A 25330-nucleotide genomic window follows, 5' to 3' on the forward strand; every position below is an offset into this window, starting at 1 on the left:
GATAGGTAGGGCCCAGACCGCGTAGAGCCTTGAAGGTTAAAACCAAAACCTTGAACCTGATCCCAGAAGCTAACCAGCAACCAATGCAGTTGTCACAGCATAGGCATAGTAGCTTAGAGCTGAACCCCTCTTTACTTATTTAAACTCTGCCCACACTACTATGGCACAGCATTACATGTGGAGTATACATAAATTCTGATAACAGGACCAAAACTCCCTTGATAGGGATTTCCATTGTCTCAATTCTTTTGGTGATTTTCTTTTATGATATTCACATAATTTTTTTGGACTAGTTCACCCATGTGAATCAGATGCTGCCTTCTCCTGCCTGCAATCCACCATGATTATAGCAATAGCTGCCAGCTGTCTCCATACACTACAAGGATCAGAGGAGGGAGTGAAAAATAGACCGCTCTTCATGTGTGAACCTTCCAACTTGACCAAACAATGATATATTGACAAATCCTTCCTTGATTAGTCTTTCTTTGATTTAACATTGTTGACATAGAAAGTTAAGATGACATTTTAGCTAACAGCTTTCTAATAAGCTATTTTATTTTAAAAGTAGGGCAAGTTTGAAGAAAAATAAATAATAGTTGTTTCAATATATTATTATTCCATTTCTTAACAATTTCTTTTTAAGCCTCTGGGGAAAGCCCAGTGTCCAAAGACAGTGAAAATGGTGGCATCAGTCTAGAAAATCACAGACAAGGCATTTACCTCCCTTAAAATACTATGGCAATCTTTCCTCCCCTATTTCTCAACAATGGATTGGAGATTGATGCCTTTTAGGATAATGCATCGAGCAACTACCTTTGCAAAAAATAACAACTCCCTTTCAGGCCAAGCTCAGCATGTGGCAAGATATTGGTAGAACTCAGCAAACTCTGGTGTTAATGTTCAACCAGGTACAGTGTTGGCTGCAAATCATTCAGAACAAGAGAATGATGGCTTGATGTTTCTAGCACTCCAGCCTTTTAAGCTATGCATGTACACTCCTTGTAAGCTGCCATGTCTAATTAGCTGCTGAAGCATTCCATCTTCATCCTTGGACGCCTCATTGCTGTTAGGAAAAGTGGATGAGGTCCCTGCCGCAGATCATCACAAAGCTCCACTTGATTGTGCTACAAGAAGTCCTGTGGATGAAGTCCAGACAGATTTGACTAATCATCAACTTTTGCAGTCCTAAACAGCAATTCTTGCTTTTAAGGGTGATGGGAAATGGTGTGTGTGAGAGAACAAGTGGCCTGGATTGTTGTTGATTAAAGGGTGTGTGACAATGGACACCATCACCAGGGCAAGCCTAACAAAGTACGTGGATACAATACTTAAACTCAAATGAGACATTGTTTTATGCTTTTAAATTTTCAGGTGAAGTTCTTGTATGCATATGTTCTTCTCAGCTTTTTGGGGCTCATGTTATGCATTGAATATACAGCACCTGGTGCTGCTGAGGCAGCTTATTTTGCTACTTTAAGTCTAGGACCAAGGATCAACTTGGACAACTTTTCTCCTTTGTAGGACTGGGATTAGAACTAGGACCAAGGATCAACTTGGACAACTTTTCTCCTTTGTAAAGCAGAGCTATGGAGAAGAATAATGTTTCAGTTAGCCACATGCGGCTGGTTTGACAAATATATAACTCGAGAGCTCTTCTGACATTGATGGTATTGTCATGTCTCCTCCTTTTAATGCTTCAGCTTTGGGCAGAAGGATGGAAGACGTATTTCTTGAGCTCTATGGAAGGCAGAATTGACTTTGAGCATGAAGCTAGCATCTGCTCTAAGTACCATTTTGTCTTTGTAAAATATGCATAACTCGGGTTTAACTGAAAGCAAGCCTAGCTCAGAGATTCTTCTTGTGGAAGTGATAGCCATAAGAAAAGGCATCTTCATTCTCAGCCATTTCAATGACCCTTCCCCGAGTGGCTTGGATGGTGGCTTGGTAAGTACTGAGAGAGCTGTATGTAGCTTCCATGTGGGGAACTTGTGGAGGGTCTCTCAAAGGCCAGCCTTAAAGGAAACATTGTATGTAAGGATGTCACAATATGCTTCAGCCTTTAACTTGAGGCAAGAAGGTGATTAAGGTTCTAATCTGTCATTACAGCAAATTTTTGCAGCCAGCAGCCTACAGGCTGTGTGTTGCTGGGACTCTGGGGAGGGTGGGAATCTGAAGTTGGTTTTACCTGCTGACGATATGGGTTTTAAATTTTTAATTGGGGATTGGTTTTAAACTTTACTGTTATTGCGGAGGTTTAGCATGTAGCCCACCATGGGCCAACACACCGAGAGTGGCAAGAAACAAATCCAAAAATAAATTAAAATAAAATAAATAAAATGAGAGTAGGAGCTTTTAAGTCCTCTTGTGAGTCCTTCTTGCAGGAACATCAAGAATGAATTAAGTGGTGGTTTCAGTGAGTCAACTTTTTTTCCCTTTTGCACCAGTGCACAAATTCCTTCCATAATTTGTTATACATTCTATTTGTTGATTGTCTCCTGGAAGGCAGGAGTGTCTCTGTGATATCAGTGTTGCATCCTAGGAGGATGAAGCTGCTCCTCTCAATAATCAGGCAGTCAAGTGTAGCCTGGTTGTGGATGCTAGGGAGGTACTATCAACATCTCCTGTGAACTCGAACCATAGTCTATGTGGCCAGAATGGTGTCTGTTAGTTGTTCTTTGATCTTCCTGTGTACCTTGGGAACCATCAGAATGGTGAAAAGATGAATAATCTTTGGCCATGGAGAGTTGAGAATAACTGTTGCCTGTACCCTGGGATGAAAGAATCTTGTGTAAAATCTGTTGAGTTGGTGATTTGTTGGGGATGCAAAGAGATCTACCTGCAGTAGGCCCAAGTACTTGCTGATCTTTATGAACAAACCCCTCTTAAGGGACCACTCTCTTGTCTGAATCACTCCCTGCTGACTCAGTCTGTATGATTGTTTGAAGTCCATTTTATGCGTCCTGCCGAAACTGACACCAGATTTTTCTCTGGCTCACTGGGATGTGAGAATGAGCTATTGGTGGCTGCCAGTGTCTTAATGAGAGATCTATGGTCCTCAACTCCAGAATGTTGATGCTCAGTTTCATTTTTGGCTCAGACCACTGATCTTGTTTGTTGTTCAGTTTTGTTCCCCATCCTGATAACCTGGCATCTGTAAAGTTATGTCTTATCTCCAACATCCAATATGTATTGCCTTGAAGTAAACTGGACTTGAAGTAAACTTTGTCCACCATTGCAAGCTGATCTTTACTTTGGATGGTACCTGAACTCTCTCAGCATTTGAAACTGGTAAAGCCTTAACAGTTATTGTAATTATTATTGCCATGTTGTGATTTGCAAACACAAAGCTCTTTTAATAACAATGTAACTTTTTAATTATTATTATATATTAATATTATCATCTTTTTAATTACCATTATTAATATTCCATGTCACATTGTCTCTATATGTATTGTGGTATTTTATTTGTTTGTTAGAATTCACTGGTCAATGGACCGTAAATAACTTGATGGATGATGGATGTAATTGTTGTGCATATAATTCTCCCAAATAGATCAAATCTATACACAATTTAGGAGATCCAAGAGTTTGATCAGGGTCATCAAGGAAATGGATCTGCTTGTGATCATGGATTTAGATATTTCTCTGTTTTTGCATGCTTTGTGGACCAGCAGAGATAAGCAATTTACTGTTCTATCAATGATGACTCCCAGGTATTCTATTCTACAATGGTATTGAGTTCACTGAGTTCTTCTGCAGGTTTATGATGAAGCTGTAACTTTGTAGACTTTGAATAGCCATCTTCATATCTGCTAATGATTTGTGTCTGAAGTGAGACTTGATCAGTAAGTCATCTAACTAAAGGTGTATGTCAATCTCGTTTTCTTAATTTGATGATCAGATTGATCAGAACCCGTGGTGCTGCTGAGGGGCCAAATGGGATCAACATGAAGTGACAATGGTCTCCCTTGATGCATAAGTGGAGACATCTCTTATGGCTTGGAAGAATCAGAATGTTTAAGTATGCCTTTGTAAGAGATCTGGATCTGAGGAACATTTCTGGTTGTAGGGATTATGCACTGGATTGAAGTATCTCAATTCTGAAATTTCTCAATTTGACCAACGGTGAGGAATTTTAAGATCCAGGATAGTTCTCCAGTCCCTATTCTTCTTTGGCACAGTAAAGAAGATGGAGTAAACTCTGCCTTCCTTTGCTGAAGGAGGCACAGGCTTGGATGGTGAGAAGATTTTGGATTGCCTGGGTGATCCTGAGGCATTTTGGAAGATGGGGATAGAATGAAGCATTCCAGTGGAGGGTTTGAAAATTCTGTTGCATAACCTCTGGTAACTAATCTCCACAATCCAGACCAACACAGACACCCACTTGAATCCACAATCCTGAGGTCTGCTTGACACTGGATCCAGATTTCTTTGAAGTAGAGTGGACTTCCTCCAGCTGGAATTGAGGTATCATCATGCCTTAGGGTACTTTCTATCCTGGTCAATCTGATCTATTCCCAGGTTGCTTGGCAAATCTGGAATTGAAACCCCATCTTCTAAGAAAAGGTCTCAATTGATTCCAGTTCGATCTTCTTGGATTCTGTTTGAATCTTGGCAAGATGTGTTGGGAATGAAAAGAAGGACCTCTATAAGTCCATCTATTTCATCCTTTCTCAACTTTGTTTCCATTGAGAAACTCCTGAAACTTCTTCAGGCTTTGAGAAACTCCAGGAGTTGAGTAATCATGCAGAATAGGGTTGGGAAGCATAGCTGTGTACATGCCCACTCAAGGCCTTTCCCCTTCCCACCCACTCCAAACCCATCATTGGCCATTTTGGGAATGGTGGGTAGATTGGTATATGGTAATATCACTGATAAATGTTTAACAAATTTAAATATATATGTGTGTGTGTGTGTGTGTGTGTATACACACACACACACACACACACACATATATATATAATTAACTCCCACCCATTCAGGGAACCATTCCAAGGCCATCAAGAAACCCCAGGGTTTCACAAAACCCTGGCTGAGAAAGACTTATCTATTTGAATGTCTCAGTGTCTTCAGTATCGCCTTCTATTTTCCCCTGGTTTCTATCAGGATTTAGTCCAGGCAGTCCCTAAATAATATGTCTTCCTGGAAAGCCTTCACATTGAATTCAGTTTATCATGTCCAGAGTCAATGGTTTCTTCTTGCTGCAGTAACTGATGACATGACTCTAGATCAGTGGTCCCCAACCTTTTTATCACCGGGGACCACTCAACACCAGGGACTACTCAATGCCTTTTACTGAGGCCCGGTGGGGGGGGTAATTTACTCCTCTACTCTCAACCACTGCCCTAACGCTCTCTGATCGCTATGGTAATGTTTAAACATCCCTTCAAAATAAGATACAGACACGCCACAACAATGAACATAAGGACAATGACAAATCAATGGGAACCCTGAGCTTGTTTCTCTGCAACGAGATAGTCCCATCTGGGAGTGATGGGAGACAATGACACCCAAAGTGTGTTGTAAAGGGCTGGGGGGGGGGGTGAAGTAAAGGGCCGGGGGGGGGGAGAAGGAGTCCTTCGGGGCCCACCTCCAATTAGTCAAAGGACCACATGTGGTCCGCTGCCCACAGGTTGGGGATTGGTACTCTAGATGACATTGCATCTGCAGTGAAGTAGCTTGCCTTAGGAATTCTAAGTTTGCCTGAGTACCTGACTCAAGTAGCAGTTGAAGTATCTTCCTTGTCCAAATGATAGCCTTCCTAGATACCATGGATGCAGTTGTAGATGCTTTGATGGCCATACCTGTAGCCTCATGAGCTTTCTTCAGTGCAAAATCAACTGTTATATTTAAGCTGTCGTAAATGGTGCCTTAACCATCTTCTGATAGTAGGCCGAAAGACTGCACTGTTGTATCCACCAGTGGAACCTGAAAGAATTCATTAGTGATTGATGTTAAAGCACACAACTTCTTTATAAACTCTGGGTACTGCCTGTTTGTTAAAAGTTTTACCCACTTGTATTTTAATAGCTTTTCAAAGAACTCTGGGAATGGAAATGTTCTTTCAGTGGTGTCTGTACTGGGGGGGGGGATTTTTATTCCTCTTAGGTCTAGTTTTCTTATTGTGGTCTGCAAGGTTTTTCTCCTTGCTTGCTGGGAACTCTTGAAGCTCTAGGGCAGTGAGAGGAATTTATTGTTCAATATCCTCCTCTGCTTGATCATGTGAAAGAAACAATCCTTCCTCTCTGCCATCAGACTCAGTGCCAGAAGAACAATCTGGGTCCAAGCTCAATGTATTTCTCCCCCTTTTTTCTATTACAGGATTCCTTCTTGGCTGCTCTTGTGGGCCAGTATGTATCTCTCCGTTCTTTTGCCTCTTGGTGGGAAGTGGAAGAATAAGGCTACGACCTTTCTAGTTTTGGCTTCCGTTAGGCATTGTACTACTAAGGTAGTAGCTCTGCCTCATGGTTTGTCAAATTATGAAATCAGAGGGATGATGAAAAATCCCAGGCTTTCTGCCAGTCGTCTGCCCACTGGCCAGTCGTTTGCCCACTGGTATTACTGCCATCTGAGTGGGAGTCTTGTTCTTCCAGAATGAGCAATAAGCTCCCTAGATCTCTGCTGCAAAATGCTGTGATGTGACAGTCCAAGCTCCATGTCCTCTGGAATAGTCATGTCCACATAAGAACAACCTCTGTGGGGTATTTGTGTAAAATGGCCTCAGTCATTAACCAAAATGTTTAAACCGGCTGATTGGATAGCTGGAATCACTCTCAAGAATCTGGACCCTCCGCTTCAGAGGGAGAACCAAGACCCAACTTATTAAAAAGCATATTGTGTAGTTTAGCCCCAGCATTGTCAGATTGTACTTCAGTCAAGTAGGGCATGGGTGTGTCTTGAACGTGCCAAAGGATGCCTTGTTATTTCTGCTAGTTTTCTTCCTTCTCTGAAAAACTGAGGACCACTTTTTCCCCAAAGGGAGAAATGCCTGCACAGTGTTCAAGCCAATCCATTTGCTACCAAAATGAACCCAAATAGCATCATATACCCAAACAAGTAAAGCCACACTGTATTTTCAGTAGTGAGATTAAATATGATAGGATTATTATTTTTTAATTGCTATGAATTTTCATTCTCTGTACATCTGGGTTTTTTCCTTGTAAATAAAGACAGAGCCAGCTTCCTTGCCACTTGTACAAAGAAATCATTGAGGAACACGACTGAACTGCAGATCAACAGTGGGAATAGTGAGGTAGTCATCATTTTAAAAAACAATGTCACAAAAGCTATTCCAATCCTGTCACTCTTAAGACTAATTAGTTTCCATCAAAGCAACAGATTATCTGTTCATGTTGTCCACCAGGTCATTACAATGAGCAACCAATACAGACAAATGGTATCTAATCTCTTCTACTCTTCCTTGGGACTGATTGATGGTTATAACATCGCCAATATTATAAGGCAGAAAAATTATGCTGACATTTAGAAGCCAAAGCTCCGAAAGATAAAACTAAGTACAAAGCACGTCCAGAACCATAAAAAAGCACACACAGAGAAAGAAATAGCTCAAGACAAATAGAACCAAAAAGTGAACAGCAATTAAGCTAAAGGAGAATTATATAAGGGAAAAGGCTATACCTTGTGGGTGGCAGGTAGTTCAATTAATTATGCCACAACAAGGGAAATCTAGGCATTTCCGTGAAACATTATTAAAAGGCATATTGACTTAGCTTTCTTTACATGTTATGCCTTTGGAAATGACAAAAGGATTTCCTTGGTATCGATTTTGCTTTTGGTCTAGATCGACTTTAGAGGCATCATGTCTCATGCCATGAGAGATAGCCGTGTACTAAATGAGATAGAGAAACAAGGAACTGCAGTTGCTTATGGATCTTATTGACCAGGTTTGATACATCATATAGCCTCATTCTATTAAGCTTTTGCTCATCGTGCTTGTCAAGATAATTTTAAGGAACAACTAAGGTACCTTTCTAAATCAGTATGACCAAGTTTATATTTTGTTTTATATTTAAAATATTTACATGCCTGCCTTGTCATGAACAAGGTAGGTAACAATACAAAACCAGTTTAATAAAGCAGATATAAAAAAAATTAAAATCTAAAAACACCTTATGCCTCCCCCTGTAGGGTATTTCCCCTTTGCCCAGGCTCAAACTGTCCCCAAAGCACTCTGGAACACCTCTGGTTTGTAGTCTCATTGAAGAGGGTAAGTGAGCCCTTCCCCACCAACTTGTCCAGGAGGCTGTTCCAGAGGCATGGGGTAGTTACTGTAAAAGCTTGAACCAGGATTGTTGCTGAATGTACCTTGGATGAGGAAGGGATACTCATAGCAGATCTTGGTGGGAAGAACCAAGCTGCTGTGCAAGAACATACAGGGAAGGGTGATACTTCAGGTATGTGGATTCCTAGATAATAAAGGACTTCAAACACCAATACTTTGAATTGGGCCCAGATGCTAACTGGTTGCTAGTGAAGGAACCTCGGAATAGAGGTGACATGATTCTATCACCAACTAGCCACAGATAACCAAGCACCAGCTGCATTTTTCAGATTGTCTTCAAGGGTTGCCCTGTGTACAATTAGATTCAAGTGGGTAGCCGTGTTGGTCTGAAATAGCACAACAAAACAAAATCAGAGTCCAGTGGCACCTTTAAGACCAACAAAGATTTATTCAAGGCATGAGCTTTCAAGTGCAAGCACTCTACCTCAGACTAACATGTACAACTGTTACAGTAATGTAGCCTCAAAATTACTGAAGTATGGATCAACATAGTCAGATGAGGCATCCACTTCCTAACCAGATGGAGCTGGAAAAATAATTTTTGCTGTCATGGGTACCTGTTGCTCCAACAGAAGAACAAGATCCAGCAAAAATCACAAGCTTAAGAATTTTTTCAATGAGCCCATCAGTGGCAAGGAGAACAGTCCTATTTAAAGCAGTAGCCCTTCCAGCCAGCCTGCTTCCATCTCACATGGATTCAGCTTCACTTTGTTCCCACACAGTCACTTTCACCTCCACATTCAGAAACCAGGCCAGGCCAGAGACAGCAGCAGCCACTGGCTTGTATAACTGGGTGTCGTGCTTGATTACAAACTGGTCCATAACATTGGACAATCGAATTAAGGGGCCTAACACAGATATTAAATGACATGGGAGATAGCAGGAAGCCTTGTGCCCTCCCCCCAATTTCAGCTCCCAAGATTTCAGCTTCTCCCATTCCATCATCTTTGACTGCAATCTTTTGTGAGCAGTCTCATACAAAAGACCAGAATCACAACATGGCTCCCTCCAGAACCACCTCACCTCCCAGGCACTTCCACAATATCTCACAGCCCACCCTATCAAAAGGTGCTCAGAGAAGATGAAGAATGTCTTCAAGTGCCACCAGGGCCATTTTCAGCCCCAAAGCCAGACTGAAAAGGATCAAAGGCAGCTGCCTCATTGAAGTATTTCTGAAGTGGTTCTGCTACTCCCCAATTCAAATTAATTAGCCAAGATCAACTCATCTAAAGACACCTTTTTGAAAAAAGCTCTAATATTTGTCTTATTCAGGGGTTTGGGGGAAACCCATTCACCAGAGCAACATTCACATTTCTCTGAATTGAAAATCCAAGGGACATACGAATCTAGGCTACACAGAGCCATAAGGACATCAGCCAGGGAAACAAAACTGGACTGATACAAATACTAGCAAGTAGATGGCACTACATCCATTCTATCACCCATGTACCAATTAACACAGCATGTAAGTCAGAATGGATCAGAGTGATTTTACTGGCAAAGAAACATGTGAAACCATCACAGTTAAATGTTACATATAATTATGAATGACTTTGGTGGCTACCTGACTCCTCTGCAGTCATTGTGAGGTGACCAGTGGCCTCTGAGTTAAAGATCCAGCTTGATTCATTTGTCGTTATTTCTACTGGCACCAATTTATGCATTAAATATTATACTCCTGAGCAGTTACTATACAGTGAAGGAGGGAACCTGTTAAAACCACAGTCCTCATCTCATGCTGGTACTGGCACTTAAGCTTAGAGACAAATCAACGTTCCTTGTTTAAAATATGAAAAGCAGCCTCATTGAGGCAGCTTTCCCTTGGGATTCTGCCTCTACAATACACAGGAACCCAAGAGTCACCTGCCAAGCATCATCCATAGTCCTAAGGAAAGTTGGGAGGGGGTTGATTCTAATTTAACATTAGAGAACAAAACCTTTCCTTCAATATTTGAAAAAAACACAAAGTATGGTAGTTGATAGTAGGAAACAAAGAAAACTCCATCAGTAGTTATTCCCCTTGCTTACATCTGAGGACGAAAAAGCCAGCTGATGTGATTTTCCTAGAACTCTCTATATCATGAGCCATTCTGCTTTGTCACTGTAATGGGTCAAATTAGACATGAAGATGGCAGAACCATAGCTGGGCCTTCTGTAGATATAGCTGACTTAATAGCAACTATGAGGACTTCAGAGCAGATGGGGGCTGCATGTGTATGGTGCTGGCATTTAACCAATCCAGTACACACACAAACACTGAAGTTACTATTTGGACCAGGATGGAAAATTTACGGAGATCCCACATGGTGGCTGCTAACACTAAAAAAAATTAGTCAGGAATTGCCTGCTGTTGTGTTTTGTTCATCCTTAAGAGTAAGCACCCAAATGGGTTCAGCATCTACCGATGTGAACTGCCCCAAGCCCACTAGCAGGGGGAGGGAGGAATCAATAAATGGAATAATAATAAAAGTACATCCATGTTATTTACATTATAGTTTTCTTGCTGGAGAACCAGCAACATGTAACCTCCAAAGAGGGAGGGGGAGAGGGAGATCAAGATACTCCAGACAAGCAAAACCAGTAACATAAGGTCATAAAGGCCTCCATTGTCCATAAGCAATTTGACCAGATTACAATATTTCTTCTATTCCAGATTAGTCATAAGAACAAATCCTATTTATGCCTCCCCATGAGAAAATGGGATTTAGCTCTCCATTCCTTAAATTGTTTCCTCAAGGATAGGGACAGGTGGATATGGATAACAAGTGTTTGTCTGAGTGCAGAATTTGGACTTAGAATGTTTCATAACATAACACACTAGAGCAGCTGGTATGGCTACATCTGATCAAGAAGCTTCATCAGATTCTATTTTGCACAGGAGTCAATATTACTAATGGCAGATCATCGCTTATATTTTTATTCAATTTCATTTTAAACATTTCTTAATTGCCTTTCTTCCTTCTTTAAAGGGATCAGGTAGTAGGGGATGTGAAAGACCTATGCCTCAGATCATGGAGAACTGCCAGTCTGAGTAGCTAATATTGATCTCAGTGGACTAAAAGGTCTGATTCAGCAATAAGAAGCGTCATATGTTCATACATAGACAGCAGGGGTTCAGATGACGATCTTTCTTAGGACTGGTGAGGACTAGTGAGAATGACTGGTGAGGAGGACTGGTGAGGATGATGGTGGAAAGTTCCCTCAAGCCACAGCAAACTTATGGCAGCCTGGTAGGGTTTTCAAGGCAAGAGATGTTCAAAGGTGGTTTGCCATTAACTACCTCTGCATAGTGACTCTGGACTTCTTTGGTGGTCTCCCATCCCTGCTTAGCTTGTGAGATCTGATGAGATAAAGCTAATCTGGCTTATCCACATCAGGGTGGGTGACTGGAGTGACAGTTAATGATTAGTAGTACTTGTTTCTGGTAAGGTGTCTTCAGTATTGTTTTGTACTTTGTAGTCAAGCCAAGGTCAGTGAGCCAATTTTTATGATTATTGTTTAGCAACCATACTCGGATGATTACGAATAACAATAAAAATCACAAGCAATGATTTTGGTTTGTCACAAAGTAAAAAGCAGGGCCTTAGGCCTCCCACACACTCCAAACAAAAGCTGATAATTATTCATAATCATTCATTAAGTACAGGGCAGCCATCCAGGAGAGAACATGAAACTATTAGTGATGCTCAAAGGAACAGAAAGAAAACTGATCAAAGAAGTGTGACCTTTGTTGAAGAAGATTTAAATTTGATGTAGTCCAATTTTGCACGTATAATATGTTGGCTCTATTACACATGCACAATTTACTGCAGATTTTCTGAGCAGTAATCCTTAAAGCTTGACTTTGGATTCTTATTTTATTTATTTACTTATTAGATTGTGGATGCTGTTAACCTAGATTTCAGTAAGGCTTTTGACAAGGTTCCCCATGATGTTCTGATGGATAAACTGGAAGACTGTAGACTGGATTTATAGATGGTTAGGTGGATAGGGAACTGGCTAGAAAACCATACCCAAAGAGTGGTTGCCAATGGTATTTTATCAGAGTGGAGGCAGGTAAGCGATGGAGTGCCACAAGGCTTAGTACTGGATCTGGTACTTTTCAACAGTTTTATCAATGATCTGGATAAGCGGGTCGGGGGGGAGTCATTAAATTTGTGAATGACATAAAATTGGGAGGAGTAGTGAACACTCCGGAATAGATAAAGAGTTCAACAAGACCTGAACACCCTGGAAAAGTAGGCAAATGAGAACAAGATGCAATTCAATAAGGAGAAGTGTGTTGTTATTGTTAGGTGCGAAGTCGTGTCCGACCCATTGCGACCCCGTCGACAATGATCCTACAGGTCTTCCTGTCCTCTACCATTCCCCGGAATCCATTTAGGAGAAGTGTAGAGTTCTACATTTGGGTCAGAAAAATGAGAAGCATGTATACTGGATGGGAGATAGTTGTGGACTTTAAACTAAATTTGACTTTTAAAAATTGTGTGACTTCTTGTGTTCTAATAGTTTTGATTGATTTCTTTATCCATAATTATGTAAATCTTTACCTAGGTTTGCAGATTCTAGGTTTACAATTTGTTGGTTTTGATTCTTAATCCAATCCACAATCCAGAACAACCTCCTGCTTGGTAATATAAATTTATATTTAGAACTGCCAATCCTCCTTTTTTTCCTTATCATGGAGTATTTTTAAACTTCTTCTTGGTTTCTTGCCATTCCAAATAATTTGTTTATCTTTCTTTTCCATACTGTCAAAATTTTTCTTCTCTATATATAGGTAGCACTTGAAATAAAAAAATTAATTTTGTCAATACATTCATTTTAATTGATGGAATTCTTCTCAGCCAGGATATTTTTAATTTTTTTCCATCTAGATAAATCTGTTTCTATCAATTTCCAAGTCTTTTGATTATTGTTTTTGAAAATATTACAATTTTGATCAAGCACATTTATCCCCAGATATTTAATAGAATTGGTAGCTAATGTGCATTCTGTAGTCTTGTAATGTTTCCAGGGCTTTCTTGGTGTGACTCATGGCTTCTTCTTTGGATTCCGCTTGCAGTAACAGGTCATCAAGCTACAGATTAATGTGTATCCCTTGACTTCTGAACAGAGCTATTGGTGCAATAAACATCTCTGAGAACCCCTTTGGTGCCGCTGTGAGTCCAAAAGGGAATGCTCTGAATTGATAGTGACTTGTTCCTATGCAAAAGTGTAAGTATATTTGTGTGCCCCTAGAATCGGAATGTGGAGATAAGCCTCTATAAGGTCTATAGACATCAGATGTTCTCCTTTGAGTAGGGCTTTGGAGATGGATTTTAACCTTTCCATACAGAAATGTCTCATTTTTATGTACCTGTTGAGAAATTTTAGGGCCAAAACCACTCTCCAATCTCTGTTCGCTTTGGGTACTGTAAAGAAGATAGAGTAGTTCCCCATGTTTTCCTCTGCTGGTGGTACTTGATCTATTGCTCAAATATCTAACAGGTGTCAAATGGCTTTTGGGATTCATTCTTGCTATGCATTTAATTTTTGATAAGGTGACTGAAGAAGCTTGATGGGAGTATTATACATTGAATGGCATAGCCTTGTTTTATCACTTCTAAGGCTCAACAGTCAGTGTGACTGTTTTGCCAGCTGCTCTGGAATAAGACTAGCCACTTATTTGCTTTCCTTTCTTTGTCAGATTTGGGGGGGGGGGTTCCTCACTGGAATCTGTTGGAACATCCTCCTCAAAAGGACTGCTTTGCAAGAGGCCAGGACTGGCGTCGATCATGTCGCCGTCTATATGAGTTATTGTAAGGATGAAAGGTACTTCCTGATGATTGGTTAAATCTCCTGTCTGTTCTTCGCAGTGTTCTGGGCATGACCAGCTTCTTGTCCTGCATTTCCACCAGCACCTTTTCTAGGGACTCTCCAAAGAGTTTTAAGCCATGAAAAGTTTAAGCTGTGACTATAGACTTAGCCTTGCTTGCCAGGCATGTAACCACAGTGTTCTTCTGGCAGTTGCTGCTGTTGCCATTGCTCTGGCATTGAAGATGGAGACATCCAATGTAGCATCTGCTGTAAAACAAGCAGCTTTCTACACCCTATTCATTCCCTCAGTAATTCTCTTGTCAGGGTCTGAAATTAATTGGATCAAGTTTTTGATCCACATAATCCTGGCTCTGGACACTATGGAAGAAATGGATGAAGCTTTTATAGACATTGCTAGTGCTTCATGTACTCTGCGTGAAGCAAAATCAACCTTTCTGTCCATAATGTCTTTCACTGACCCTTCCCATCTTCAGAGAGAAGTCCATATGTCTATAGACCTACCACAGGCATATCGACAATAGGTGTTTTCAATAGCTCTTCAATGTAATCTGGCATGGTATACAACTTTTTTTTCATAAGCGGGCAGTTGTCCATTAGCCATGGGCTTAGCCCATTCTGCCATAAATTTCTTTTCAAAAAACAATGGCAAGCAACATGTCCTCATCTGGGGGAAAGTATTCCCTTTTTTCTGCTGGTCTCCTAGGGTCCTGATTGGCCTTATCATCTTCCTCATGTCTCCACTTTAGATTTAGGGTGTTCAGACATTTTGCTAAGAGACACTGGTAGTCCTCAGGTTTAAAAAACCTCTTGGGACAAAATTAATTCCAAGAATTTTCATCTTAACATCCGGAAGAAGTTCCTGGCAAATAGAGTGGTTCCTCAGTGAAACAGGCTTCCTCAGAAGGTTCTCCTTCTTTGGAAGTTTTAAATCAAAGGCTAAATAGCCATCTGACAAATACTGATTATGTGAACTTACACAGATTGTAAGTGGGTGGCCAGAAGGGATTGTGTCTCAGCTTGGCTCTTGTGGCCCTTTCTTGCATGCCCAGGGAAATGCTGATTGCTACTTTGGGGTTGGGAGATAAATTTTCTCCAGGCAAGACTGGCCAGGGATTCTGCTTTTGGGGGAGAGGGCATCATCTGGCGATGGAACTGGGGTCACTGTTGTGGGCAGGTAGTTGTGAGCTTCCTGCACTCTGCAACGGGTTGGACTAGATGACTCTGGAGAACCCTTTCAACACCATGATTCCTAAAAAAGACACGTTATATTATCAAATACATTTTCTGCTTCCAAAATGAGAAAATCTGCTTTTTTTCTTATTCACAAATTCAATTGCATCTTTTAAAACCATATGTTATCTTTCATATATCTGTTTAGTACAAAGACTGTTTGATCATATGTATTAACACTGGTACGCATCTTCTTAATCTTTCTACCATTATTGCGGTGAAGACTATATAGTCTAGATTCAGCAAGGACATTGGTCTTTGTGTTTCCCTAATTTGATCCTGCACACTTCTCGAGGTCTTCTGTACTGATTGCGCTCCAAATGGATCGATTCCAAGTGATTCTTAAGCTTGGTGGTTTGCAGAAGGTCCATGTGGCTCAGACACCATTTAAATGTTAGGCTTCCAGAGGCAGCCAGAATGGTCCCTCTTCCAACATTTTTCATTAAATGGAAAGATGATTTCAAAGCTTTAGGCTTCCCATCCTGTTCTCTCTCTCTTCACATCCCATTTCACAGTGATGGTGCCCTCCTTTATTTTGTTTGTATGCAGCAATGAAATCCTTTGTGGGTTTTTTGCACTGGGGATGCTGCCATTCGCCTCCTCTCTGATCCCCCTTTCAAGTCAATACTAGCAGAAAACTAAACTTTGCACAGCTCCTATTAAACATCCCCTCATCATTTTAATCTGAGACTAGCGATAGTCTTGTACCAAGAGACTCACACTGCTTGTAAAAGAAAGTTAAAAAATTTAAAATTAGGAAAAAGTAATAAATGGAGCTTGTATCCTGATGAAGAGGATGGTAGAAGGTAAAGAGTGAGTGTAACAACCTCAATATGTGTAGGGGAGTGACTTTTGAGGGGTGGCAAAAGGGTATGGAGGAGAAGTGCAAAGGAATCTGAATAACCATTGGATTGGAAGGAAAACAAGGGGGAAATCAGCACCAAAGCCATCCTTCAGCCATGCAAAACAGTTAATAGTGCAGAATCCCCCTTTGGTGATGGTGCTATTCCTAAATGCCTTCATTGAGGTACTGTTACCAGGGCTTGGTGGGGAGAAGAAATTAATATTAAAATGCATGTAAGCTAGGGTCTAGATGTGCCCTCATCGCTTTGTGAAACTGTCAGCCCTAATTTGGGACCCCATTAACTCAAAACAAAATTACAAGCGTGATTACAGATAAACTGCTAGATTGAGATATGATAGATATATATTTAAATGCAGTGCTAGGGGAAAATCAAATGAATTCATATCTAAAGATCATTAGCCAAGGGACATCTTGTCATTCTCCCAGATGAATGGATAAGATTATTGAATTTATACCAAGCTAATTCATTGTCCAGGGGCACAATCCACCACACAACTCTCCCTGAATAAGCTATAAGGGAATGAATAGACGCCAACCCCCTGAAAAATACCTATGCATGATTTTAAAAAAAAACTCTTCACATATGACATTTTAGGTGTATAACTGAAAAAGAAACAGGGATATGACAATAACATGGCTATCTTACAAGTATATCTGTCAGTAGGGAGTGATTGGCTCCAGTTATCTATTTGCTGTCCACCCAGTAGCAAATGCAGGTCTATCTCTTCATGAAGTGTGAGGTAGCCATGTTTTAACAACAAAGGCTGTCTACCACTTTAGTACGGACTACGTATCTCTCCAGTGCCAGTTGTAACAGAAACAATGAAAAGGATGACTCGGAATTATACAAGCTTACACGGATATACATAGTGATACTATGCCACCATTTAAAACAAAATTAGAACAGGTTCACTGCCACATGCATGAACATTATACTGATTGTCATTTCTAATAATTTTTTGTAGTCTTTTTATTGGTTCTTGAGGTGTCATGGGCCTCAGATATGCTGCTCTTCTCTTAGCCTTAATCCCCATCACTCTTTGCAATATGTAGGGCTGCCAAGTCTCAGACTGTGGTCCTGAGACTTAGGTTTATGAGTATCATTCTGAAGGCATGAGGTTGAATCTTTGTACTGCCAACTAGCCCACACACTTTATTATTTATATATTATTTATATATTTTATATACTTTATGGCTTCTTTTAAGACGTCAGTCATGCCTGTTTGTGGAAACCACTGGCCCATAAGACAGAGGTGGGAGGAGGGTTGCCATCTTCAGGTAGGGAAATTCCTGAATATTTGGGGGTGGATCCTGGGGAGGGTAACATTGGGGAGGGGAGGGTGAACAGCTAAGTATAATGCTAGAGAGTCTACCATCCAAAACAACCCTTTTCTCCAGTAGAACCGTTCTCTGTTGTTTGGAGATAAGTTCTAACACTGAAAAATCTCCAGGCCCCACCTGAAAATTGGCAAAGGTAGGAGGCAATAATTTGGCACTAAGACCTCAGCTATATTTAATGTGTAGGATATAATCTTTATAGGTTAAAAAAAATACTTTTGTATATGGTGAACAGTCCACTTCATCAAAGCAACACATTCACAGCTACCATCAGGTGCAATTCATAGTAGTCTTTGGAAATAGTATTAGTATTTCTAGTCATTGTGACAACATTAACCTAATGATGTCATATTAAATAATAGTACTGATACTAATCTATGACATCAACAGGACCCACCCCTGACTCTGAGGGTTTGAAGTCCTGAGGCCTAGCAATCCTAATACTTTGGGGATAATAATAAGGCCCACAAGACTGTTATAAGAATTGCTACTAATGAACATGAAAAAGTTTGAAATATTGAAATGAGTTCTATAGATACTAAGGGGCTTTTTGCACGCCTTCAAAATAGCACAATGGTTGCCAATTGAAAACGCTAATGATTTGCTGTTTTGCACAACGTCGTCGACAATCTGCCACACACCTGAAACCAATCTGCAAAAAGTGCTTCCTTGTAGCGCTTTCAGGGAAATCCCCAAAAGTGGATTCACCCTCCGGAAAGCGATACACTCCTGCAACCAATCTGCAACACTAGCGAAAAAGACCTGTGCGTTAACATTGTTGCGGTTTCTTCAAAGTGCCTCCTCCTGAGCCTGTCCTCCAAACTTCCGTTGAACTGTTCGCCATTTTTTTTTTCTCCGAGCGAGCGGGGATAACGCACCAGCGAGCCTCTTTCAGTTTAGAGGCTTCCCTGGCTTCAGTCCCTCCCCTTCAGTCACTAAGCACACACATTTTACACATTCATTCAGCCGAAAATCGGGCCCGTGAGAGGGGGGGGGAGGGGGGATTTTTTTTTCCACTCGGAGGCAGCGTGGCCACGATCAAATGACAGCTCAAACAGAGGCTTCCCCGGCTTCAGTCCCTCCCCTTCAGTCACTAAGCACACACATTTTACACATTCATTCAGCCAAAAATCGGGCCCGTGAGAGGGGGGGGAGGGGGGATTTTTTTTTTCACTCGGAGGCAGCGTGGCCACAATCAAATGACAGCTCAAACAGAGGCTTCCCCGGCTTCAGTCCCTCCCCTTCAGTCACTAAGCACACTTCAGTCACTAAGCACACTACTAAGCAGTCACTTTATTTTTTACACAGTCATTCAGCCGAAAATCGGGCCTGTGAGAGGGGGGGGAGGGGGGGATTTTTTTTTTCACTTGGAGGCAGCGTGGCCACGATCAAACGACAGCTCAAACACCCCAGGCAGCTGGATGGGTCTCTCCGTTGCAACGAATCTACACAGATTCGTTACAATGGGTGTGTGTTTTTTTTTTAAAAAACCTTTCTTAAAGGGAAAGGGGCTGTTTGGGAGCATGCTAACGGCTGCCCATTGGCTGCTTGACGGCCAGGGGCGGGATGAGCTCGGCAATAGCGCTTCCTTTCTAGCGATTTCTGCCGAGACCGGAAGCCTGTGGGAAATGCTACAAAATGCAACTGGATTCCACTACAAAGGCAGGTATGCATAACGACGAATTCCACTATTTTAAATGGCGATTTTTCATTCAGTGACCAATTTGCTACAAAGATCCCGGTGCGTAAAGCCCCTAAGTATTTTCTTCACAATAGTCCTATGAAATACTTAAATAAATAGTGGCTTGTCAAGGATGCTATCCCACATCGAATACCCAGAGAGAGAGAGAGAAAGAGAGAGAGGTGCCTTCAAGACAACTTATAGCAGGGGTAGTCAACCTGTGATCCTCCAGATGTCCATGGACTACAATTCCCATGAGCCCCTACCAGCATTTTAGGTGTATAGTGCTGGCAGGTGCATTTGCTGGCAGGGGCATTTGCTGGCAGGGGCTCATGGGAATTGTAGTCCATGGACATCTAGAGGACCACAGGTTGACTACCCCTGACTTATAGCACCATCTGTCTGCTCCTCACACTAACTCTCCCAAAATCTAAACTGTGCTTTCCCCCTGCCACCCCTTAATAGAATCACCTGTCTGCCTCCTACCTTTTATCCAGGCAGCAAGTATCTTCTGCCATGCTTGTATGTACCTTCAAACAAAACCACTTCCCAACACTCAAGACTCATAAAGGGGTATGACCAATGTGAAGACACATTACTATTCCTTTTCTTTTAAAAAATTGACTTAGCCACAGCAACCAGAGCCCAGACCTGCAAAAATACAAGATTCTGAAGGGTCCTAGCAGTTAAAAAGAAGACATGTTGCTTTCAGAGTGGCTGGACTGTAAGCGAAAACTGCAGCATTAGCTTTCACTCAGTGGGTCCTGAGCTCATCTAAGACCTAGCAACTCCATTAAATCCTTCTAGTAATCATGCTGAACAATCTCATAAAAATAAAACAAAAGAATTTGTACATACATATCTAGTTAGCGGGATAGATTCAATCATCCTCCATCCTGAGGAGTTGAAGTATCTTTTAGGGGAAGAATTACTTACATTGGAAAAGGCTAGACTAGAGCAAGGCTCCATGGAAGAGTTCTTCATTGGAGGAAAGGCCAGTTAAGGAAGTTTCCTTAGACTGGAAGAAAACTACAAATTCTTTTACATGGAGTGGTAAGATAGAGGTAGGAGCCTCCCTAGCATAAGTGCTCAGCTGTAAATGTCATTTGGTACTTTAAAAGCAGTAAGAAATATCAGTCCTCCTGAGGCATAATTACATGTAATCTGAAATACAGAAAGCACCCTGAGACAGTAGGAACCATCACACAGACAGGAGCACTCCTGAAGTATACTATGCCTCAGATATGTGCTTGCTAAAATTTCTAGCACACATGTTTATCCAGTAGAGGCATAGGGGGCTTTTTGCTGCTAGCCTTACTGTTGAGATCACAATGCTGAACAAAACCATGAATTACATAGGTATTGGAAATAGATTAAGGTGGGTGGCCATGTTGGTCTGAAGCAATTGACAAAGTGACCAACAAAATTTAATCTGAGGTATAAGATTTTGTATGCTAGCCCACCCCCACTATGAGCCAACTGGGAAGGGCAGGATAAAAATTGTTGTTGTTGTTGTTGTTATATGTAAAGGTTGAGGAAATTCTTTTTCACTGTAGCTGAAGAAATATACTTGCACATGAAAGCTTGTACCTTGAATAAAACTTTGTTGGTTTTATAGATATTCAAGTTAATTTTATTTAATAATTTTAGCACTCTGCCTTTGTTAACTGCATCTTCTACATCAGTGTTCCCCAACCTTTTTATCACCGGGGACCGGTCAATGCTTGACAATTTTACTGAGGCCTGGGGGCGGGGGTCGTCTTATGGCTGTGAAAGTTGGACAATGAAAAAATCGGACAAGAGAAGAATTGATTCATTTGAACTCTGTTGTTGGAGAAGGCTTCTGCGGATTCCATGGACAGCAAAAGTCACAAAAGGAAATACTACAGTGCATAAAGTCTGATTTATCAACTGGTAGGCAAAATCATGAAACTCTGGCTAAGTGACTTTAGCCATATCATGCAATCCAGCTCAATGGAGAAAGCAATTATGCTAGAATTGATCAGTGGAAAAAGGAAATCAGGCCAACAGAGGGCACAGTGGTTAGATGCGATTGGGACTGACACCAGCCAGAATATTGCATGGCTGAGGGAGGTGGTGTGGGATCATGGCAACAACTGTGCCATGGGATTGCCAAGAGTCAGACTGAATGGCTGACATCAACAATACATGTTTGCAGTAGCCCCTTCTACTTCTGTATGAATAGCTTCATCCTCTGCAGAGGCACGAGCACATGAATGCAGCCAGTCAGGACAGCTGTTTGGCATGACATAAGAATCACATAGTTGTTTAGGGAATTATAGGTCTCCCCCCCCCCACACACACACAAATAAAACAACTACAGTTTCCATGAAGCAGTACAAGAATGTGAAGGTACATTTCCAGATTGATGCCACAATCTGACCAAAAGAATCTGTTTGCTAAAGGACAGTAAATAATGAAGTCACAAAAGTGCAACAAAATTCCAAATTCTAACTTCACATGAACAGATAAAGCTGCCACCGTTTCAGCCTCATAAACATCAGAATCAGCAGCAATTCGGCCCATTCGGACATTTCCAAAGCCGAATCGCACATCCCTAGCCTTATACTGACTCAAATTACTAGAACATCAATATCAGTATTTCCTGCTCAGACTAACAGCACGTCTCCAGGGTCTCAGGCAGAGGCTTTTCACATCACCTACCACCTGGTCCTTTTAACTGGAGATATCAGGGATTGAACCTGGGATCTTCTGCATACCAAGCAGATATTCTACCACTGAGCTAGAGACCCACCCCAAGGAGGAGACCCACCTTCAACTCTTAGCAATGTGTAGAGGGATATAAGCCACCAGGGCTAGTAAGTGCCTTTCCTATACCCATGTATGAAGCCTAACTGTGTCAATCAGATGTGCCTGAAGCTGCTCTGCCACTACATATTTCGGTATCATACCCTTCAAAAAGCCAAAGGAAGCTTCTTCAACAACTTCTTCCAAAGTCCTAGGAAAATGGCCCTCTATCAAAGGAACTCCAATATTTCCTGAAAAGAAACAATCTAAGGGCAAGGTTCAAAAACAGGGTCCTTCAAAAGTTCACACATCAGGGCAAAACATGAGGGTAGGCCTCCAGAATATTTCCACTAACAAGAATGATTTTGCCAATTCTCACTTTTCGTTGCAGACAGTCAGCTCCCCTTCCCGCTATTTTCTGGGAGACCCCTGTTTCCAGAAACAACATTTGGGGGTGCTATTTTGAGAGACACTAGAAGAGGGCAGAAACAGACATCCACTGATGGAAATCCCTTCTATCAACACAGATTCACCATGGGACTCAAGCCACAGGTTACCACAAAAGTGAAATTCTTTGGTTACTGAGCTGCATAGAGTGGGGTGGTGGGGTAGTACATGAACGAAGATCTCCATGGCATGTTTAACCAAAGCCCTGTCAACTTCAAGTACCCCTTCTGCCTGACACATGACTGCAGTTTCATTTCTTGTAGTCATCATATCTGAGATGCCATTGTTTTGCCTATACAACTCATTGACTACTTCTGTGTAGCAGAAGCTATATACTGAATGACATTCAATTAAAATGATATTAGCAGTTCAGGAGTGATTTTGCTTAATTTACTCCTACTCAGATGTAAAAACATTAGCGACTTTTTAAATTGGACCTCATAATGTCTCACTCCCACTCAAATGCAATGAAATTAAAGACTTTGGTGGCTAAATACCGCTTAATTTACTCCTACCCTTCTGTAATGACATTAAAGATGCTTTAGGGTAGATATTATTTCCAATCATTTTTATTCAAAGGAAATCTGAGCTTATTGGTACTATTATTAAGCATATAATAAAATCACAAAAGAAATGTATCTATACAGGAGGGGATCAGTGGTTACCAGTAATATTAAAAAGCAATCACTCATTTCTAATGCAAGGATATTAAAGTACATTAAACAGTTTTTTCTGAGTTAACAGTTAGCTGCAACCTTTTGCGGGGCAAATTTCTTCCTTTAAATATATAGGGATTATTTGGGACATTTATGGTAACACTTTTTCTTCTTCAAGCAGCTGTGAAATTGCAGATCTTACAACAATTCTGAGCGTGTTTACTAGAAAGTAAGCCATTGAACTCAATGGACCCTAACTTATGAGATATTTACTCAGGAAAAAAGTCCATTGCAACAGCATTTCCTTGTATAAGGTGAAACAGTCCATTCAAAGAGGAAAAAACCCATTTTTTGTTTTCAACTGCATGGGCTGTAACGTCAGTTAAAGGAAGAATCACCAGGTTGGTAACCCAGATAATTCCCCCGCCCCCTTTCATTCTCATTCTGCAGCGAAGAGGTGAGGGAATATTTGGTAGTCATCTAACAGTGAAAGGCAAATGAGAAGTAGGGGCAACTGGTATCAGCAGCATGCAAGTAAGCTGGCCAGCAATACTCAATGCAGACACTTGCCTTCAGCTTATACTGCGCCAGCTCCACCCATCTCCTGCCATTTCTTTAAGATGCCTGCTGATAAGGTTCCGAAGCCCCCTTGGTGGCCAGTGTGTGGCAGCAGGGCTATGTACTACCTGCCCCACCCCACTGGCAGCATCTCCCAATGTAGTAGAGAAGTAAAACCAATGTAATATATTACAAACTGAAGACTGGGTTGCACTTAACTGTAACTGTTGTTCATCAGTGTCTTCTACACAGACACACATTGGGACTGTGTTTGCACAGGCCAGCAATAGATCATTTTTATACTAACTCCAAAGAGGGATGTCCTACTCATAAGGAACCATGCATGTGAAGAGGAAGAGAAGAGCTGTTTTTTTTTTATACCCTGTTTTTCAATACCCAAAGGTGTCAGTCCCAAAGCTGGTTTTCCCACCAGTTGTATCATGCATTCTAAGAGTGGGACGGTTCCAGTCAAGCCACCATGAACTCACAGAACCAAAATAGATGGGACCGTTGACCAACAGTCATGCTCAAAGAGAGGAGACAGACATCTGTGCAAGTTCAAAGAGGAGGAAGGGAAGACATCAATGAACAACAGGTACAGGTAAGCATATCTTCCATCTTACTGTGCAGCCCCACATTGAGACATTAGCAAGCTGCATGCCTTAGGAGGTGGGTTGAATCTCTCATTGGAGTATAGCCCGCAGCACCGCCCTCCCAAAATCAGCCTTTTCCCCAGAATGAAGGTTGAGAGCATTGTGTTTAATAAATGTATCTTCTGTTGCCTGGGTAGCTGCTTTGCAAATCGCCATCAGTGGAACCTTCTGGTGGAATGGAGCAGATGTACCTTGAGCCAGATAGAATGTGCCCTAATATCAAAGGGACACGGCAGCTGTGCAACTCTATATGAGGCTCATGTGGCAGAGACTACCCAATGTGCAATGGATTGTGAAGAGGCTGCTCTGCCTTTCTTAGGGCTCCAGTAAGAAATTAACAGTGCCATCGACTTCTTAAATGCTTTGGTTCTATGTAAATAATAAAGGATGGCCATCCTGACATTGAGAATGTAGAGTTCTTTATCAGCCCTAGATGTGAGACTAGACATACAGCACAATTTCCTGGGTCATATGGAACTTAGAAACAACCTTGGGGAGGAATTCTAGGATGGGGTAAAACTCTACTCACCCAGTAGAAACCTTAAGAAATTGGGGGGGGGGGGGAAGATCAGTTCCCTTACCCTTCTTGCAGGAGTGACTGCCACAAGCAAGGCTACTTTCATTGCAAGATAAGCCAAGGTGCACAATGCCATAGGTTTAAAGTGGGGCTTCTAAAGGGTGGACAGTATCACAGAGAGACAATCTGGACAGTATCACTGTGGGACAATCCATGGTGTGGGAGAGAACATATTAAGCAGTCCTCTAAAGAACTGCTGAGAAAGTTTGTGGGCAAACACAGAGGTATCCTGGATTTTAAAGTGGAATGCTGCTGTAGCAGCAACAGTCAAACCGCCCCAAAATGGGGACAAAAGGTATTTAGCACCTCAGGTAGTGGATAGGTAAAAGGGCATATGCCCCTCTCTAGTACTCAAGCTTCAACTTGAGACCACAAGTCTTTATAAATATATTGTAGAAGGTTTCTCAACTGCAACAATACTGCTCGCACCCCTT

The 25330-nt window shown here is 41.4% G+C and overlaps 2 long non-coding RNA genes across 2 annotated transcripts in view; one reads left to right on the forward strand and one right to left on the reverse strand.

Moving 5' to 3' along the window:
* LOC143843918 (uncharacterized) overlaps positions 1-25330 on the reverse strand; it is a 243126-nt gene that overhangs the window by 199439 nt on the left and 18357 nt on the right. The gene's annotated exons all lie outside the window — the stretch shown is intronic.
* On the forward strand, positions 947-24728 carry LOC143843919 (uncharacterized). Its single transcript, XR_013233743.1, has 4 exons — positions 947-1311; positions 22397-22557; positions 24069-24267; positions 24457-24728. It is a non-coding gene; the product is annotated as an uncharacterized LOC143843919 (long non-coding RNA).

Source organism: Paroedura picta, chromosome 8, assembly GCF_049243985.1.
Source record: "Paroedura picta isolate Pp20150507F chromosome 8, Ppicta_v3.0, whole genome shotgun sequence".
Taxonomy (NCBI): Eukaryota; Metazoa; Chordata; class Lepidosauria; order Squamata; family Gekkonidae; genus Paroedura; species Paroedura picta.